This window comes from Zalophus californianus, chromosome 9, assembly GCF_009762305.2.
Source record: "Zalophus californianus isolate mZalCal1 chromosome 9, mZalCal1.pri.v2, whole genome shotgun sequence".
Lineage (NCBI taxonomy): Eukaryota > Metazoa > Chordata > Mammalia > Carnivora > Otariidae > Zalophus > Zalophus californianus.
This window is the reverse complement of record NC_045603.1, coordinates 41457968-41478845: the sequence shown is the minus strand read 5'-3', so window position 1 is coordinate 41478845 and position 20878 is coordinate 41457968. Positions and strand designations below refer to the sequence as shown.

Below are 20878 nucleotides of genomic sequence, written 5' to 3'. Positions count from 1 at the left end.
GCATGTGTCACCCCCCCTCCCATATCATGTCCCCCCCACCGATGCCCACATCTGCCCCTCACACGTCTCCTTCTTATTGTTCTGGTTCATGGTAACAGTTAAAACAGCAAAAATAATCTTGACTAAAAGATAATAAAGTTTAAAACACACAAAGTGCTTTCATAAAGGTTATCTCATTTTGTTAGGCATCCCTGCAATTCCACTTAAATCCTATGGGGAAATACTAGCATTCATTAATTCATTCCTTTGTTCATTCACACAGCACATATTTATATACGTAGATACTATGTTCTAGACAAAATACTAGGCACTGAGTAACAGTGGCAGAAAAAAAAATCCCTCACAAAACTTATTGTCCAGTGGGGAACCCAATGAGTACATAGGGAATTCTGACTCAGTGTAACAGTTTGTGTCGTAGCATACTGAACCCAGGTCAATTATAATACTGAAAAATTAGAAACAACCAAACTATCTTAACAATAGGAAGATGTCAAATTACTGCACAGCTGCTTGTTGGAATGATTTGGAACCATTAGAAGTCATTTTGGGGGAAGGTACATTTGAGGATATATAATAAACACACATTACTTTTATAATCAGATAAAAAAATTGTAAGGTGAAAAACACAATTGTTATAAGTATGCCAAGGTACTACCTAGCCAGCACATAGTGATGGAAATATTTATCTTCATATATGCCTTAAAGTGAAATATATTTTCTAATGAAGTTTTAATTTTAAAATGTGCCCTTATAATTTTTCTTTTAATAGGTTATCTATAATTAGTTTTTCGGATTTTTTTGTGTTCTTTTTTTAAAGATTTTATTTATTCACTTGAGACAAGAGATACAGAGAGAGAGAGAGTGAGAGCATGAGCAGGGGGAGAGACAGAGGGAGAAGGAGAATCAGACTCCCCGCTGAGCCTAGAGCCCTACTGCGGGCTCAATCCCAGAACCTAGAGATCACGACCTGAGCCAAAGGCAAATGCCTAACCATCTGAGCCACCCAGGCACCCTTAGTTTTTTGTTTTTAAATATAATATTTAAAACAGAGTTTTCAAATAGATACCTATATTTATATAACTGTTTACAGTGCTTTCATACATTATTTCACGTCATCTCAAAAATAATCCTGTGAGGTCAGTGTTGTTAACCCCCTTTACAGAGGGAAAACAAGGGTCAGTGATACTCAAAGAACATAACCAACATCAGAGTTAGTGGGTGGCAGATCTAGAACTCCAATTTAGTTTTTGGGTTGTTTTTTTTTTTACTCCAAATCCAGAGCTTCTTGCATTTCACATTGGTATCTCACTAGTTTTATTTACACCCCAATGGGTCGCAGACTTTTCAAAGAGGGGTGTCTGAACTAGCAGAGTATATGTTCTTAATTTATTTTCACTGTTGCTTCTTAGAATTAATTACTGAAATAAAATAAACTTAATAAATTCCTAATACATAGAAGGACCATATCAGGGAGTCCAACTCATACATGCTTTAGGTATTTTAAAGTATTTTTAGTATGTATTTGTATTTTCCTGATTATGAAAGTAAAAACTCTTCATGTAGAATTTTTTCTAATTAGGATTATTGTCATGTCTGTTAAAAAAAAAAGTTTTTTCTCCTCAGTGTGGTGGGTCTGCTATATAGTTTTTTCAAATTTATGTTTTATCAAAATAATACGTAGATTCAGAATTAAAAAGTCAAATAGTATGATTAAGGTTGTAGTGAAAAAGAGCAGTCCCTCTTCTGGTCTTCCTAATCCCAATTCCCATTCCCCAACAGGTAACTTCTGCAATTTTTTAACTACTTAGGGGGTGTATACCTTGATAATCTGAAATAATATGTGAATACCACTATTTTCTTTCTTCTTTTTTTTAAAGATTTTATTTATTTATTTGACACAGAGAGAGAGACTGCAAGAGAGGGAACACAAGCAGGGGGAGTGGGAGAGGGAGAAGCAGACTCCCGCGGAGCAGGGACCCCGATGCGGGGCTGGATCCCAGGACCCTGGGATCATGACCTGAGCCGGAGGCAGACGCTTAACGACTGAGCCACCCAGGCGCCCCTCTTCTTCTTTTTTTTAATTGCAGTATTAGCTTTTATACTTTGATTTTTCTTGGGGCCCTCCCTCTCTTTCTCCTCTGACACTCCTCCTCCAGGAAGGCGTGATTTACCTGACTAGCAAGCAGGCCTGCCTCAGCCCACTCCTCTTTTCTCTTGCACGCACCTGCCTGAGGCAAGGTGCTTTTTGCTTCTGTTCCATGAGCAAGTGTACGGGGGCAGAGTCTGCCCTGTGCCTGAGACCAGTGATGGAGCAGCTAAGTAGGCATAACTCATGGTTGAAATATTAGGAAGCTCACCCTTCACTGTTCAATCCAGTTTCTGTTTGACAGAAACTGTTAACACCCCACCCCATATGCCACACCCATCCTTATCTAAGTTTACCTTCCTGTGGCTGTAGCAACAGCTGCCATCTGACTGACACCTCCTGTGTCTGCTTCTCCACAGGAGGCCCTTCTGCAGCCCCACAGGTACGCTTAGTACCACGGGAATCAGAAATGCAGAGTCAACACCATCTTCAACTACTGGGACTGGCTTCCCTATTCCCTGGTGGGACAATTCTAAGGTGGGTTCCACACAGTTTTTCAGAAGGTTCCCTGGGGGATTAAGTTCACTGACATATTTTACGGGCTTTTTTCCCCTCTCTCTTTCTCATTTTTTAATTCTCTTTCTCGTTTTTAATTCACAAATTTAAAAAAATTGCAATAATTAGATACAAAACTTTTTGGGGGGGTTTATCAGCCATTACTACTTCTTATTTTAGAAAATAACTTTTATAGTTTTTTAGTAGGCAAGAAATTAAAAATAAACCAGAACAAATACTAAAATGCTTCTTTAGCTCACAGAAAAGGTTTTCTTCTTAACTGTATTTATTTAAAGACTTCTAAAGCTTTGCAAACTGAAATCAAAATGATACAGTGAAATATAAAAACACAAAAATTCTCCAATTCAGCCAGCCTAAGATTTAATCTTTTTCTTCTGGCAGAGTCTACTATTTATAGTCTATATTTCTTTTAAAGAAGAGAATAAATTCCCATGAAATGCTTCTTACTACAATCATTACTACCAAGTATCCTATAAAATTTCTGGATATCTGCACTGCCAACAGAGTTATTAGGTGAAGTCCAGTGTTTAGTGATGAAACAGTCCTTTAGTGAAGCAGCCACAGGCAACTTAAGTAAGAGGGAGCAAGTGCTTGACTTGAATTAACAAAAATTACCTGAATAACTTCTGGCAGTTATTTTTGAATTGTGAAGACCTGACCAGAAGGTTAAGGAACAGCTGGAGGCACTAAAAGAATTTTTCTAGGAGAATCCTCAAGGAAAATATTGTCCACAGGTGAATGCCAGTCTTCAAAAACACTGAGCAGTCTGAATCTGATTCCTGGGATCCAAATTCCATCACCTCCCCCATCACCCTCCTCCTCCACCTCGGCCAGTGACTTGGCCTAGTGGTTTCCCTCCTCTTAGGAGATCCTGAGATGGGTATTGTAGGGTCTTAGCTTCAATGAAACAAAACCTGCTTTCAGCTCATTACCCCAGTGATGATTCAGTCAGACTCAGCTGGATCCCATTGAAGGGTAGCTGATGTGGCTGCATTTATGAAACTGACCCCCAGAAAAGACATCTTGCTAAAAGTAACTTTTCTTGCACTAACCAGCACATGGATGGTGCTCAGGAAATAAAATAGCACTCTCTGAGAGGGTTGAAAGGCACAGAGAGTATCAAGAAAAGTAGCTTCGGGTACATTTTTACAGGTGGATAGAGGACTTTAGTGTATAGTTGTACACCAAGTATTTCAGCAGTATTTGCCAGAGGCCTGTCTGGGTTATTGAGAAAGGTCCCCGATATTTGAAAATTGAGAGTTAAGAACTTGAGTGTGGCATCTGACAGACATGAATTGAATTCCAGTTCCACCACTCACCAAGGGCAGGCCCTTTGGTAAATTCCTCAACCACTTTGTTTGCTTCATTCATTCATATAAAATGGGGAAAAAAGATATTAAAATCTCATAGAGTTTTTGTAAGGATCAAACAAGAAAATGTATGTGAATGTTACTGCTTTGCAAGTAGAATTCTAACACTGCTTTGCTATCGGCTTATATCCACTTATGAAGAGTGTCATAAAATTACTTAAAACTATAGCCTTTTAAGTTCTAAGAGAGATATGTGAGTGACTCAACTTCTTGAGAAAAATGACAGAAATAAATATTTTGCTTGTCTCTTTGGACATAGCAAGTCATAAATCTCAGCTTGTGAATCACCATTCAGGAGTCCCCTATAGGACAGAGAAACCCAGTTTAGCAACAATCCAAGAGGCAAATTACAAAGCTTCCCTGAGAGTGAGTGGTTCTTGTTTCTTCCTCAGAGTACATTCAGTGACCAGCCATGAACAAAAAGTCTTCAGAGATTATAAATAATAACATTAATGATTAAGAGAAACAGGCAACAGAGGCAAAACAAGTTGGTTCTGAGTCAAACTGATAGGGATGGATCCTGAAAAGTCTTGTACTTTTATTTCATTATTTTGAAATTTTTGTGTTTCCTTTTGAAGAGTCATCCTTGCTGTGGTGAGGGAACAAAAAAGATAGGGCAGAAGGGCAGAGGGGGAGGAAATCTACAAATGAAATTGTAAGGTTCTTTTAAATGATTATCGTCTGTATTGCAAAGGGATTTAGGTAAAGCTGATATTTGTTGCTGATCTCCCTCTAAATTGGAGAGCAGACCTGCTCAGATTTTTTTGCTATGTCTCAGTCATTTGTTTTTGATTCATCCAACAGCCCTGACAGAAGCAGAGGAGTAAGAATCAAGAAGTGAGAAACTCTAACCTGCCTAGATATTGGCATGTAAAGTAAATGTAGTATAGCATGACAGTCTGAGATCTTCAGTACAGAACATTTATGGGCTGTGCAGTGACCAATAAAATTTTTTTTTGAATTTATATGTCCCAAACAAGCTTAGTTTTATTAAGGTACTTCCATTTTTTACCCTCAAACAATAACTGTCTTGTTGGGGAGAGAAATCTTGCAAACATAAAACAAATTGTGCTAGCACAGCATAGTAGTTGTTAGGAGTTAGTCGGACAGTTAGGTAGTCAGGGCCAGGGTCCCCAACAAGAAAATATGGAGTTGGGACAGCAGAGACAGAACAGCACTAACATCCTGTTTTGCAGCTAAAACAGGAACACACTAGCATTCTGCTTGCAGCCTTTGCAAAAATGACTTCTGCAAAATGTCCCAAAATAAAACAATTAACCACAAAGCATTTGTCACTATCACGAGCAAGGGGCAATTAAGACATAAGCCCCCAGATGTCAGCCCAAAAAAGACCATTAGCACAAAAACATTAACCTATTAGGTAGACAGATACGTGATCAAAGCCCTGGTTGGCACAACTCAGCACACCCTGCTTGCTTAAGATAGTTCTGCAAAAGAGCTCATAAAAACCCCTAAACTTAGAAACTCCAATGGCAACCCTCTCGGGTACCCTCTCTCTTTAGGAGCTTTGTACTCTTGCTCAATAAACTTTGCTTTGGTGCCCACCACTCTTTGTCTGGTCCACCTCTTCATTCTTCAGAGTGGGGTGACCAAGAACTGCCGGCACTAAAGGAATAGAAATCCTGTAACATAGTTACCAACTTGGAATCTGGAGTCAGACTGCCTGGGTTCAAATCCAATTACTGGCTGTATAACTTTTGGCAAGCTGTTCAACATCCTAGTGTTTCTGTGTTCTCTTCTGTAAAATGGGGATGATAATATAATCTACCTCATAGAGTTGCTATGAAGATGAAATGAGTTCATACATGTAAAGCACCTAGAATATTATTATCTGTGATCATCTGGCATATGCACTTGTCATATATTATTTTTTTGAAGTCTTCATAACGACTCTAGAAGTAGGTGTTATTAACTCTAGTTTTCAGGTGGAAACTACTAACCTTTGGGGCCTGAGAGCCCTTGATTTGAATTCTACCTCTGAGATGTTTGGCCTGGCCAAGATACTTAAAAATAACTAAGCTAATATTCATGAGATAATGCCTACTCCCCAGTATTCTGTTAGAATTGAATGAGTTGTGGGATGCCTGCGTGGCTCAGTGAGTTGAGTGTCTGAATCTTGGTTTCAGCTCAGGTCATGATCTCGGGGTGGTGAGATTGAGCCCCGAGTCAGGCTCCAGGCTGGACATGGGGCCTGCTTGGTATCCTCTCTCTCCTTTTCCCTCTGCCCCTCCCCATGTGCATGTGCTCTCTCTCTCAAAAAAAAAGAAAAAAAAAAAGAATTGAATGAGTTGATGAATGTAAAGGACCATGACTGGCGAAGGTTACCAGACCTGTTGCATTGCACATCTCTAGAAAGCCTTGTTCTCCTTATATTTTATGAAACTGGGACCCAATATCATTTCTAATATAGAAATCCTTATTTAATCGTATTCAACCTTAGTTGAAGTTTTCATTGATGAAAAGCTCATTACCTTAAGTGGTCTATTATTTTTGAGGATTTTTAATTGTTGAGAAGGCTCTCCATTATGATGAACTGAAATCTGTCTTTTTTGGGGGGCAGTTATATAATCTTAGTATTTATTTCTAAAATATTCATCGGAAATGAAACACATTGTTACTCAAATGCTTTTACTGGTTGGTGTGGGCTTTTTTTTTTTTTTTTTTTAAATTCCAGTGTAGTTAACATACAGTTTTATATTAGCTTCAGGTAGAAATCTGTCTTTCTTATAACATGAACCCACTGAGCCTAGTTCTGTTCTTTTGAATGGCACAGAATGAGTCTAGTACTGGGTCCTTAAGGTTCTTACACAGGGTGGGTGAAAGGAAAGCATGAGCCAAGGATAACTATGCATACATTTCAGGGGTCCATGAACCTAGTTGGGGAAAAAAATGACATCTCTATTTTCATTTATCTCTAATTAAATTCAGACTTCCTTCAATTATGAATGAAGGCAACAAACAAAGCAGTCTTAACAGTTTCTATGAATTTGTCAACAGAAATTATACCTATTTTCATATCACATTCCAGTTGTTCCAGAAATCTTAAAATATCATTCACAGTATAACTTGGCAATTTCAGAGGTTATTAGGTCTGTTGCTCCATTGTGTTATTTATTGTGCTAATAAAAATCATATATGTTGCTATATCACAAACTTAACCCTTTCACCTCTATGTCTTTGCTTCTGTTCTTTCTTCGACTGATTCCTAATCACCCCCCCTCTTTGACAACCAAACTCCACTTTCCTCCCTTAAATAGACCAAATGCCTATCAGTGGATCATCTCTCTTCAGGGGCCTCATCCAATTTATAACACCCTTCCTTGCCTTTCTTTCTTTTTTTTTTTTAAGATTTTATTTATTTATTTGACAGAGAGAGACACAGCGGAGAGGGAACACAAGCAGGGGGAGTGGGAGAGGGAGAAGCAGGCTTCCCGCTGAGCAGGGAGCCCGATGTGGGGCTCGATCCCAGGACCCTGGGATCATGACCTGAGCCGAAGGCAGACACTTAACGACTGAACCACCTAGGCACCCTCCTTCCTTGCCTTTCACTTAGATATTTTCTCTCTCAACTTGGTGTAACCTAATAAAGGCATGCAGAATCAAAGCATTCATCTTTAACTGAGATTACTAGTTTACCTACAAAATCTCAATTAAATGACTAACAGGAGCGTCAATGAGGATATTTCTAAATCAGTCATTATTTCATCATTGACTTTTCCCTCGAGGATTTTCAAACTCACTTGTACAAATTATTGTTTAAAAAACATAATATTAATTGTTCTTTATGCAAAAGATGTGTTGGATGTACATTAATGAGGTTGAAATGGTATATAAAGGATGAAGGATTCATTCTATCATTGGTGTTGGATGCACCATAATAGTAACAGAATTCAAGAAGCATTTACTGAGCAAATGCTATTAATGGAAGGTACTTATTCTGGGAGGTAAATCAGTAAACAAGATAAGCTCTCTGTCCTTGAAGACCTTTTCATTTAATGGCAGAGACTGGTATAATATTGAAATGTTTATAGAGGCTAAACAAAGTGTTCAATAGCAATACCTTTTTCCAAGTAAAAATAAGTTTTTGGAAGGCATTGCTTTTACCTTTCCTTCCTTCTTCCCTCCCTCCCTTCCTTCTTCCTTTTATTAACTTTAAAAATCATTCATGGTATCTAATATACATGTTTCCTATAAATCGTTTCTAATAAATTTCAGGCTGATATGTTGAACCCAGGTATTCTCATTCTACATTTTGAGATGGTAGGCCTTAATCATTAGACACTATATAGTATGTGTCTACATGAATACTATAAGAATAGTTCTTTCTGCAAATTACTAGTTGATTTTCCTTTTAGCAATCTCTTTGATGACGACGACGATGATGATGGTGATGACATCAGACTTTACCTTTAGAGACAGTATGAGTGTTACAAGTTCGGTTGATGTCCTTGAGCCTTTGTTTGTAAATGACAATGCTAGTTCAAATGATCTCAAACAGCTCTAACATATCTGTACTTTATTGACACCTATCAGGAGAGGCCCCTTCTGTTTATGTATCTATCACTGAATTTCCTAATAGTCATTTGGTTCTATAATGGTCACAAGACCAGTGTAAGGGAAATGTCAAGATGTTTTAAGGGAAACCATATTATAACAAGATGTTTTAGGGGAAACCATATTATAACAAGATGTTTTAAGTGAAACCATATTATAACAAGATGTTTTAAGTGAAACCATATTATAACATGGTTTAACATAAAGAAAAGTTTGTGTGTGTGTGTGTGTGTTATTGGTCAAACCACAGTCTGAAAAATGCACACATAAAATAAAAGCTTTTTATAACTTTGTTAACTGATTATGCTGGTAAGAATCTTTTTACATAATACCAAAAAGACTTTTATGGAATTAAAATAAACTCTCCTGCCTACATTAGCATGTGAACTTGCAACCACATAAATGAAAATTAGTTTTATATGTATTTGGAAATGGAAAGAGGTCTTTAATATTGAAGCAGTCATGGCTTTCACCTTCAGGATGTTTAAAATTCCAGTTAAAATGCAAATTATGAATAGTTTGAAAACTGAAGCTTCTTTCTTAAAAATCCATTTCTTTGAATTAAAATATTGAGTCCTTGAATAAAGTGGAAAATATACTGCACACTTAAAATGATTTCTTCTTAAGTTTCACAGATATTTACAAATGTGAAATAATGTACAAAAGCATTAGCTCTTGTTATTTATGACAATTCAGTTAAGGAAAGGTAAAAGAACAGTCTTCAGGACATCTTTTTTAAAAATTAAAGTTCTTCGGGCACCTGGATGGCTCAGTTGGTTAAGTGACTACCTTCGGCTCAGGTCATGATCCTGGAGTCCTGGGATCGAGTCCCACATCGGGCTCCCTGCTGAGCAGGGAGTCTGCTTCTCCCTCTGACCCTCTTCGCTCTCATGCTCTCTATCTCTCATTCTCTCTCTCTCAAATAAATAAATAAAATCTTTAAAAAAAATTAAAGTTCTTCAATTATTGATATTCTGAGTTTCAGTTAAGTGCCATATGTTGTGGTTAAGCTTTTAACCTTTCTTGTAATGCAAGTAAATCCTAGAGGAACATGGAGGCAAAGGAAAAGTAGCTCAGCTGAGATGTCTAATAGTGACATGGGAGCAAACGATGTGAAGCTGGGCAGAGAGGAGAAGCCCAGGCAAACTGAAGCTTCCTTGTTGCCGCTCCCAAGTTCCTCTAAAACTTAATACCTCATGTCCAGAACAATCCCGATCCCCATGGGAATACACCTATGACTACCATTTGCTTAAGGGCTAACTCCTGTGCCTCTTAAAGAGGGATATTTGAAGCTGTAAAATATATAAATGGAATGATGACAAGAAAGTGTCATTTCCCAAGGTGTGAATATGCCCTAGGCACTATAAAAATTTAACAAATGATAACTCTCCAGCAGAACATTCCTTTAAGACTTGCACTCTTTTGTACCATTTTGTCCCTTGGTGTTTTCCACCAGGCACCTATCAGAGGAAAGAATTTTAAAAATTGAAGTGTGATTCAAATAATAGTAATATTCAATAATCATTAGCAGAAATAATAGTTCTAAAATATCAGTGTGATGTTAGATATTCCAAAGGTAGATGAAAATGTAGTGTGAGTATCAAATTTCCTTAAAATTTGGAATTTTAGTAAAAACTACATATATTGTCAATTGAAGTAGATAGGAAAGTAGCACCAGAAACCACCACCACCCCCCTTTTGTAGGTCAGTGCTCACTGCTGAGTGTGCTGTAATTATGTACTCTAAATGAGCTACAGCTTGAGCTAATAATACCATACAGAGTACTAGAAAGCTGTAATTATACATCCACATAATGTATGCCTGGCAAGGTTTTCAGTATTGGAGAATCTACTGTCAAATAGCATCTGGCAGAGTTAAAAGTCCAAGTTGGAGGTTAGAATAATTGGTCTAGACTGGATATTGTGGCTCAAGCAGAGTAAGTCATATGCCTATTAGACAAACTCAGTGATAATGAGTAAATCTAGAAACAGTGCAAAGTCTTAAATCATATAATCACATTACTTTAAAACACAAAGCCTCTCTAGACTGAACACCTACTATACACCTATGCACCATGCTGGGTGCGGGGAATTTTAAAACAAAACAGGAGAGGAAGAGATCATTTCTGACTGCCAGTTGCTCAAAATTATGACATAGGGTGAATTTGTGTTTCATAGAGACATGTACAAAGTAGAACGAGTTAGCCATACCATTGACGACTCTGCTGCTTTGATGATGACCTGCATTAAGTCACTACTTTACTGTTCTGTTTGAAAAATGTTTCCATTAAACCTCATGTTCTTGTGCTTCCTGTTAGAATTACACAGGATCACCTTCAAAAAGATGTTTCTGTTATGATTTTCCCCCTCCTTGCTAAGCCATTATATTTTACTTTGAGTCCTACTTGTCGAAGGGCAGCTAAGATTATCCCATTGCTACAAAGTTGTCCACCTGTTCCACTTAACGGATACGGAGAAGTATCCAGAGCTAGTCCTGGTGTTTCTTTTTATGCCTTAGCTCTGAATTTAATTTAGCTTCCAAAAAGCTTTATGTAGAAATCCAATTCATCCTGTTTAAAATATTTACGCTTGGGGCACCTGGCTAGCCCAGTCAGTAGAGCACGTGACTCTTGATAGCAGGGTTGTACATTCAAGCCCCACGTTGGGCGTATTGCTTACTTTAAAAACCCCAATTTTTTTTTTAAGATTTTATTTATTTGACAGAGAGAGACAGCGAGAGCAGGAACACAAGCAGGGGGAGTGGGAGAGGGAGAAGCAGGCTTCCCGCTGAGCAGGGAGCCCGATGCGGGACTCGATCCCAGGACCCTGGGATCATGACCTGAGCCGAAGGCAGACGCTTAATGACTGAGCCACCCAGGCGCCCTATTTTTTCTTGTATTTTTAAAAAAGTTTTCATTTCTTTATTTGAGAGAGAGCAAGCCAGTGAGAGACTGAGAGAGAGCACGGTGGTGGTGGGGAGGACAGAGGGAGAGGGAAAGCAGGCTCCCCGCTGAGCCAGGAGCCCTGTACAAGGCTGGATCCCAGGACCCTGGGATCATGACCTGAGCTGAAGGCAGACACTTAACTGAATGAGCCACCCAGGTGCCCCCAAAACCCAATTTTTAAAAATTAAAATACACATGCTTAAATTTTGCCAAGTACTACACTTTTATTCTGGTAGAAACTACTTGTTGGTCAAGTGATTTCTTGGATTTTTTTTTAGGTGGTGAAGGAATTTTCAGTCCAATTGATATGATCCTTTTCAGGAATCTGTTTCTAAAGGCACTTAGTTTTCTTGTGACTATTTTGGGAAATTTCCAGATTCTACAGACATGTGTTCGCATGGAAACTTTGTCCAAGTTTGTTACAATGGAGCATAATTTTATTTTGTACCTATTGTTTGATTTAGGGAATGGTGTGTATATTTGGATGCAACTAATTTCTTGAAGCTCTTATTAAGCAATAAATTTGGATCATCAGGTGAAAATGATCACTTTGAATTAGCTATTTTTGACAGGTCATCATTTAGGAAACTACTCAAGAGATTTTCTCCTCTAAAACATACACTTAAATTTTTTCTTCATTGTGAGTACTGGTGAGAATGTTCAGAGTTATTAAGTATGGCTATTCAAAGAAAGCCATAGAATATTGATTACTGCTCTGCTCACCGAGATAAAGCAGTACAAGTGGTTCTAACCTTTTATAACATAATACATTACTGAAATTCATAATTATGTAGGGCAAAAAGGACTGAGCATATGAATAAGGAAGCTAAAAGTAATTATAGGTATTTATTAGGCAGAATTCAATAAGCTGATTATTGCAAATGCAAAGCAGAAATTCCCTGTGCCATTAACAGACCAGCTGATTATTTTTTTTAAAGCTTATTTATTTATTTATTCATTTGTCACAGAGAAAGAGAGAGAGCGCACACAACCAGGGGAAGCTGCAGGCAAAGCAAGCAAGGGAGAAGCAGGCTCCCAGATGAGCAAGGAGCTGGATGCAGGACTTGATCCCAGGACCCTGGGATCATGACCTGAGCTGAAGGCAGACGCTTAACTGGCTAAGCCACCCAGGCATCTCAGACCATCTGATCATTATAGTGTGCTCCACAAGGGGTCAATTCTCTGTTCTTTTTGCTACATATAGGTTACTAGATTATTGGCTTCTCCCTATCTGTATCAATTTCTTTTTCTTTTCTTTCTTTCTTTTTTTCTTCTCCTCTCTCTCTCTCTCTTTTTTTTTTTTTTTTTTTTTTGTTGTGGTGGCACAGGGAAGGGAGAGAACTAATGCAGTCCCCTGCTACCACAAATTATGCAGTCAATTTTCCCACATTTGGGGAAATCACAGGGGTCAGCATATCCAGAGTGCAATGGATAAGCCTTGCCCTGGGAAAACACTCCTGTGCCAGCTAAGTATCCCCCTCTTTTTTTTTTTTCAGATAATCCCAATTGAATCAACAGAAAGACTGTAGATCTAATAAGAGATTTCACAAAAATGCCAGATACAAGATCCATTTACAAAAATCACTAATGTTCCTCTGCATCAGCAATAGCTAACTAGAAATGTAACATTCTATGATGCTGTTCCTAATAACAATCAAAATTATAGACTATGAATTTAATTGAATAAACAATGTATATGATCTCTATGGAGAAAAAGTTTTAAATTTATTAAGGGCATAAAGGTCTTAAATAAATGGAGCACTATACCGTGCTCATGGAATGGATGGCAACAGGGTAAAATGTCACTTCTCTAAAACTAATCTGTAAATTCGATTCAATCCCAATGAAAATTCTATTAGGACTTTAAAAAAATGAATTCAACACACTTATTCTGCCATGTATAAGAAGACTAAATATGTTATGAAAAATTGAAGAGATTTTGAAAAAGGGTTGGGGGGCTCACTGCACATATCAGTTGTTCACTGCACATATCAGACAACTGATATGTGCAGGTGGAGAAAGGATTGATAAAACATTTAACAGATGATAATAGGAAAGTGTCATTCTTATGGAGAAAAGTAATGCTGGATTCTTAGCTTATACCAGTGTTTCTCAACCCTTTTTTCATTATTGTATAGTTAAACTTTTTTAGACTTTTTCCCCTAATTTTCTACCTTTTCCAATGAAATTTTAATACCACAAATATTTTATACATCTATATCTGTTTATATCCCTTGGGAGGGTGAAATTTAGTTGGATTAAGTCCTAAATGGACAGTGTAAATCTGAAAAGTTAATGGTAAGAGAAAAAAGATTATTTTTCTGGCTTTGGGGTGTGGGAGAACGTCTTAAACTTCTTAAACCAACCACAAACTCTAAGATAAAAAAGAAATGGATAGAAAAGACAGTAAAATTGAAGACTTTGCTTCATTGAAAGATAGAATAGGGAAAGTTCATATACCGATCACAGATTGGAAAAGGATATTTGAAATAACTAAAGTCAATAAGGGATAAATACAGTAAACAAGACATCTTGTTAATTACAAGAAAATGGTAAACCCAGAATGCCTAGGTGGCTCAGTTGGTTAAGCATCTGCTTTCGGCTCAGGTCATGATCTCAGGGTCCTGGGACTGAGTCCCGCATTGTGCTCCTTGCTCAGTGGGGAGCCTGCTTCTCCCTCTGCCTGCCACTTCCCCTGCTTGTGCTCTCTCTCTCTCTCTGACAAGTAAATATATAAAATCTTTTTTTTTAAAAAAAGGGGAGACACTAATAATAACATATGAAGCGATATTCATTTCAACTTCAAAAATAATCAGAAAATAGAGGTTAAGATCATTGAAGGAGAAGGCATGGAACCAAAAAGCTATTGTAGTAAAGGATCATCAATACACTGATTTCTTCAGAAATCTCCAGAAAATGAGAGGGAGTAACATGAGGTTTGTAAATGATTGCAACAAGAAAGAGTTATCTGATATTATAAGCTTCATAAAGGGGGTGTTTAAGAAAGAAAGAGAAAATGGCATAGAAGGAGGTTTGGGAGACAATCTCCAAGGGTCTCTTGAATTTTGCATATCTTGTGAGCAGACTACCTTTGTTCTGGACTATCTTTTCAAGGATGTTCTTATTGTGAACAGTTTTGGAAGATAGATAACAAAGGGTAGGTTTGTTTACTGTCCATTTATAATAAAAATAATGTCTCCCTATATGGCAAAGATCAGGAAGGCTTATTATCCATTTTAAAAGATTTGTGTTCCCTAAGCTCATGGTTCCTCTCCTGTAATGCATCCCCATGTGTGCAGGTATTACCTGACCCTCTTCGTGTTACCCTACGGGAATTGGTCTTTGGGAAACCGGTACAAAAAAACCCTGACAATACTCTGGCAGTTGCTATTGCTGTGAATAATAACTGTCCTTTGTCCCTGACCTGGGAGTCTCATGTCTTCTGCCAACATCCATAAAACTGTGCCCAGGTAACTTTTAGCTTGCAAGTAAGGTAAAATCTCAGGCCCTTACAATTCTTGACATGAACATTCTTAGGCACCTCCAAGCCCAGTGGAGAAAGGTATGTAGGCCAGAGGAAAAAACCTCACAGGTATGTGGGATTAGCTCTGTTGGTCAATCTACAGGTAGACTGTAGTGAGTGTAGTGAGGTAAGGGGGGGCGGATCTTTTCAAATGCACAGGGCTCAGGGAACTCATCTTTATTCCTGGAGCACAGGGTGCTGTCTTCCTTTGGGTATATTCAGGACATACTCACTATTGACAATGAAGCTGTTAAAGGTCAGGAGAACGGGGGTCTTATCTAAATCATGTGGAACTCTGGGTTCTCTCTATTTAGTTCTTTCACATAATTACTTTATATAATTTGGAATTTACAAATTACAAATACACAAAATAATATTATATATTTTACAAGGATATAGACATATTTAAGGACATATATTGTTTATACTTTAGGGTGGGTCCTTATGTTGGAGAGGGGAACGAGGGTGGGAATCAAGGATTAAAGAGGAAAATCAAACAAAACCAAATAAGAGTGAGCCTTTGCCCAGGCTGATGACAGGAGTATACCATGACTGAATAAGTTCCCTCTACCTCAGGTTCAAATCCAAAACTAGCAGGATATAGATTTGATCACATTCCAGCAAGCAACTTGGAATGGTCTAAAACATGTGAACCCTAATTCCGACTTCAATTTGAATTGTTTTCATTCTTTTTTTTTTTCATTTTTCAGCTCTGTTGCCTTTTTATGATGTTACCTCAAATGCCCTAGGCCTTTCACTTCCTGCTCTCTCTAAAGGATTTTCTATCAAACATGTCCCTCAGTTTCACGAATGTTTATTATCTCAGGATTGGATCCTTCTGGTCCTTCAGGGACCAACCACTCTGCCCCAGCCTGTATAGCTGGCACTGTGGCCAGGCTGTAGAGGACCTACAAGTGGAGCCACTCAGTACATGGAAAGTATCTTGGGTAAACAGGGCTCTCAGGATTGGTTGGGGATACAAACGTCTCTTAGGGATGTTGTGAGCAAGTTTTTTCTGGAACAAGGCAATGGTGGCGGTGGGTGATGGGAAATAATTGAAGTGTGTGTGATAGAGGATTAAGGAGTGAGGGGGGAGCATAAAATAACGAGAAAGAGTGAAAGAGGTGACTATGGCAAAAACTAAAGTTTGTTTCTCATTACAGTTGGTCAGAGTTCAGCATGTGATCTGTGTTTCAGAGTAAGCATGCTGAGAGTAGGAAGGCAGCCATACTTGAATGACCTGAGGGCAAGGGAAGGATAGAAACTAGAACATTTGACTTCCACCCTTTTGGAGTTGGACCAATGGATATTTATGGGGTAGACAAACAGGCCGTGGAAATGAATGCTAAAAGGGAAGGTTTTACTCTCACTTCACAATTAAAAGATTTAAATTTTAGAAATTTGATAGCTTAAAAAATAGATCCTGACAATTTCACATACCAGCTACTACCTTAATATGGTTATTTTTTAAAAAGATTTTATTTATTTGAGAGAGAGAGCACAAGTAGGGGGAACAGAGGGAAAGGGAGAAAGAATCTCAAGCAGACTCTGCTGAGTGTGGAGCCCTACACAGGGCTTGATCTCACAACCCTGAGTTTGCGAGCCCAAGATCTCAGCCTGAGCCGAAACAAAGAGTCGGACGCTCAACCAACTGTGCCACTCAGGCGCCCCCATATAATTATTTAGATATTAAATTTCTTATTTTGTACCAAGAGCATTTGTAAGGTATGACAAATAAGAAAAGAACCCTGGCCGGTTCCATGGATAAATATATTAATGTATACCACACACTGAAGTGGTTATTCAGTGATCTGAATGAGGTAGAGTTTATTTTTCCCTCACATAATACAGAGTTTAGGGGTGAGCAGTCCAGGGCTGTTATGATAACTGTGTTGTCAGGTCCCAGAATTCTTCTAGCTATTTTTCTACCATGTGTAGAGGAGGGCCTTTGTCTTTAAGGGTGGAGGTGGTTCGTCACTACATCCCTCGTCCAAACAGTAAGATGCAGGATGTGGAGGAAGGAAGGTATTCTCCTTCTCTTTCCTGGCACAAACCGGGAGGGAACATTCCACACTTTGCTCACAACACAATGGCCAAAACTTTATCACAAGACCGCATCTAGCTACAAGAGAGTCTGGGAAATGTATTTACTGGATTGTTTTATGCCTACCTAAGCTTTTTTTACTCTCGAAGAAGAGGGAAATAGTGTTTGGTGATAACTACCAGTTTTAGCCATGATGTTGGACATTCACAGAAAATTTTGATCTGAGTTTTTTGGGGGGCAGAGCTTACTCTGACAATGATGAAGGCTATAAAGAGTTCAATTCAAATAATTCAAATGTCTGGGCGCCTGGGTGGCTCAGATGGTTAAGTGTCTGCCTTTGGCTCAGGTCATGATCTCTGGGTCCTGGGATCGAGTCCCGCATCCGGCTCCTTGCTCAGCAGGGAGCCTGCTTCTCCCTCTGCCTGCCACTCCTCCTGCTCGTACTCTCCCTCTCTCTCTCTCTCTCTCTCTCTGGCCAATAAATAAATAAAATCTTAAAAAAAAAAAAGAAAAAATAATTCAAATGTCTGATACAATCCCTGTCCCTGTAAGCTCCATGAAGAGCCTATAGCTTCACCAAGAGGGACAGGAATATAAACCAATTATTTCAATATAAAATACACAAAATACAATAGAAGACAAACATGGAGAATTGATCCAGATACAAGCTCTTAGAAGATGCTCTCGCTGAACAGCAAAGATGAACCAAGTCTCTCAAAAGAATAAGCATATAAAGAGCTACAGAAATTAAATGTTAAAACAATTTTTCAACAATACTCTGTAACTAATAACTAGTTTAATTTCTTCCGTGGAGTGCTAAAATTAGTAGTCGTCCTGGCAGCGTTCTCGGTGACATCTTCAGCGGGTCAGCAGCACCCCGAAAGCAAGCAGCACATTTCAGTTTTTTACTCCCGGTGCCAAAGCACGTCAGGAGCTAGGCCTGAGCAACATGGATCTCCATCTGTCCCTCGAAAGAAAAACACTTAAGAGTCTGTTCGCCTGGATATTCCCTGCGAAGTAAAACCGCACTTAGGAAAAGAAGCGTCTGTCCCCCTGGTTTCACTGGGTCTTGCTCCCACCTGCTAATACAAGATCTCAGTGTTTTGTAAGGGGTCCTCTCAAATGAAGGTCCCCAGGGTGTCTCTCCGAACAACGTTGGTCAGTTAACCTACAGAAACAGCCATTTTCCTTCTATCCTCTCACTTCCACTGAGCATGTCAAGCTCCTTCTCTAGATGGAACCTGTCTGTGGGACCCTGCCCTCACTTCCACGGGCTGTGCCTGCTGGGCAATACAGATTCCTCACACTTGACGCTTCTGACAGAGTGAAGCCCTACATGTGCCAACGATGTGTGGAAATTTTCTCTCCTTTTAAAGAGGGCCAGTCCAGTTCTGCTGTCTCACCAGATTTCTGTGAACAAATAGTTTTTACTTAGCAGGGTTCTCCACTAGCCATTCCCACATCTAGGTGGAATGTGAGTCTTGGGTGCCTGATCCGATGGGCAAGACTGGGTTGAGGATGCTGTGTAGTACCCAGAATTGCCTCCCTCCTACAGCTGGGATGTCTGTTCTCTTTTCTCTGGGGATGTTCTCTCCAGAGGGCTCCTCCTCTTGCAAATTCTTGAAGCCCCATCCTTGTTGCTCACCTGAAGAGCCTTGAGATGTCTGAATTCCACTTGAGTTCAAAGTGGGACACCTCCCAACAGCAAGTTTTGCACAGATTATACTCCCTGTTTCCTGACATTGTGAGACAGAACTCCTCTCCCCCGCCCCCGCCCATGTAGCTGTAAATAGCAAATTTCACGGGAAACCCTGAAGCCCATCTCTTTGCTGTTTGGGCACAGAACAGTCATCTAGAGATGTGCAATAAAGATTTAAATACTCAGTGCCATAAAGATTTAAGAAAGAGCTCCTGATGTGTTTTCCTTTTGCCAAATGCCATTTTGCAAAAAAGGAGGTGGGAGGTGTGGACAGTGCCTCTTGGGCAGGAAGGGGAAATTTAGAGCCTCTCCTGTATTAGGTGAGAAGAAAAAAAGAAGCAAATCTTACACCATTGGGTGAGAGAGTCCAAGCGCAGTAAGAGGAAACAAACAGTCTCACTTAGGTGAGACAACAAAAGCCAGGAGGCAAGAAACTAGCAGGATTTCAAAAACCCTTCTTTTTCATGCTAATGGTCGCTTTGGATGAGTGGTGCTGACCTAGGCAGCTCTCCGAAGAGATGACTTACCTGTTGTCTTTTTTTCTTCCTTTCTCTCTCTTTCTCTCTCTCTCCCTTCCTTCCTTTTCTTTTCTTTTCTTTTCTTTTCTTTTCTTTTCTTTTCTTTTCTTTTCTTTTCTTTTCTTTTCTTTTCTTTTCTTTCTTTCTTTCTTTCTTTCTTTCTTTCTTTCTTTCTTTCTTCTCTCTCTCTTTCTTTCTCTCTCTCTTTCTTTCTCTCTCTCTCTCTTTCTTTCTCTCTCTCTCTCTCTTTCTCTCTCTCTTTCTTTCTTTCTCTCTTTCTTCCTTCCTTCCTTCCTTCCTTCCTTCCTTCCTTCCTTCCTTCCTTCCTTCCTTCCTTCCTTCCTTTCTTTCTTTCTTTCTTTCTTTCTTTCTTTCTTTCTTTCTTTCTTTCTTTCTTTCTTTCTTTCTTTCTTTCTTTCTTTCTTTCTTTCTTTCTTTCTTTCTTCTCTCTCTTTCTCTCTCTCTTTCATCTCTACACCCAACGTGAGGCTTGAACTCATGACCCTGAGATCAAGAGTCACATGCTCCACCGACTGAGCCAGCCAGGCCCTTTTTGTCTTTAATTCTGGCCAAAGCTGTTGATATCTGGCCCTTGACAGCTGCTTGCCCTTTTATCCCTGATATTAATCTGAGTGATGCCTGCCTAGAGTAAATCCACATTGGTTTAACAATGTGGATTCATGACTTTTACCAGCGGCATAATTCGTGCTGGCAAATAATTATTGCTTCACTTCTTAGGTGATTTTAGAAGTGAATTATTCAGAAAGCCTCAGCTAACTCCCAGGGGGAGCCTATTAACATTGTGCTGAATTGCAAACAGTGACTATGCAATCAGCTGTGAGATTTTAGAGCCCAGCTTCTCTGGGCATTAAACACTTACACTTCTGCTGCCCGTTTTTTCCAAGGAGATACTGCACACTTCATTTAGTTGGTCAGGACAACAAGGACCCTTAGCTGGAAAGGAAATAATGATTTAATAGTTTGTCTTATTCCTAGTGAGGGAGAAAAACATTGTTGTAGTGAATCCAGCATTTGGAGCTGAACACGTAATTCCCATCATGGCAACAAAGAACAATAAAAGCAATTCTACCTGTTCTGAGGCCTTGCTTTCCACCCGCCCCAACCCCCTTGAGGATTATCCTGAGGATTATCTTTAGGATTATAAAAGACTGTACTGGATGCTTTTTAAGATGGGGGAATCTGAATCCTTTAAATAAAGGAGAAGAGATAATGGTCTCTGAATTTCATCAACAATTATATTCCTCAAATAGAATTAGAACTGCTTCTTACATAGAAAAGTGTTTATCAAATGGAAATTTTATTATCTGAGTATTGAATTCAATGATACCAGGGGCATTCTTTTGTAGACAAAGGTCCTGCCTAGGTTTAATCTCTATCCTTTTACTAACTTAAGTGCATTGAATAACACCTCTGAAGTACTGTTCAATTTTTTTGGTGGGTGGGGTAGTCTTTTTTTTTTTTTTTAAAGCCAGTTGAACATTTCTTTTGGAGCATCCATTCTTTTATATACTCTTTCCCTTTT

The 20878-nt window shown here is 38.9% G+C and overlaps 1 pseudogene; it reads right to left on the bottom strand.

Moving 5' to 3' along the window:
- Nucleotides 1-12880: 12880 nt before the first annotated feature.
- On the bottom strand, nucleotides 12881-13025 carry LOC113923292 (annotated as a pseudogene).
- Between the last annotated feature and the right edge of the window lie 7853 nt (nucleotides 13026-20878).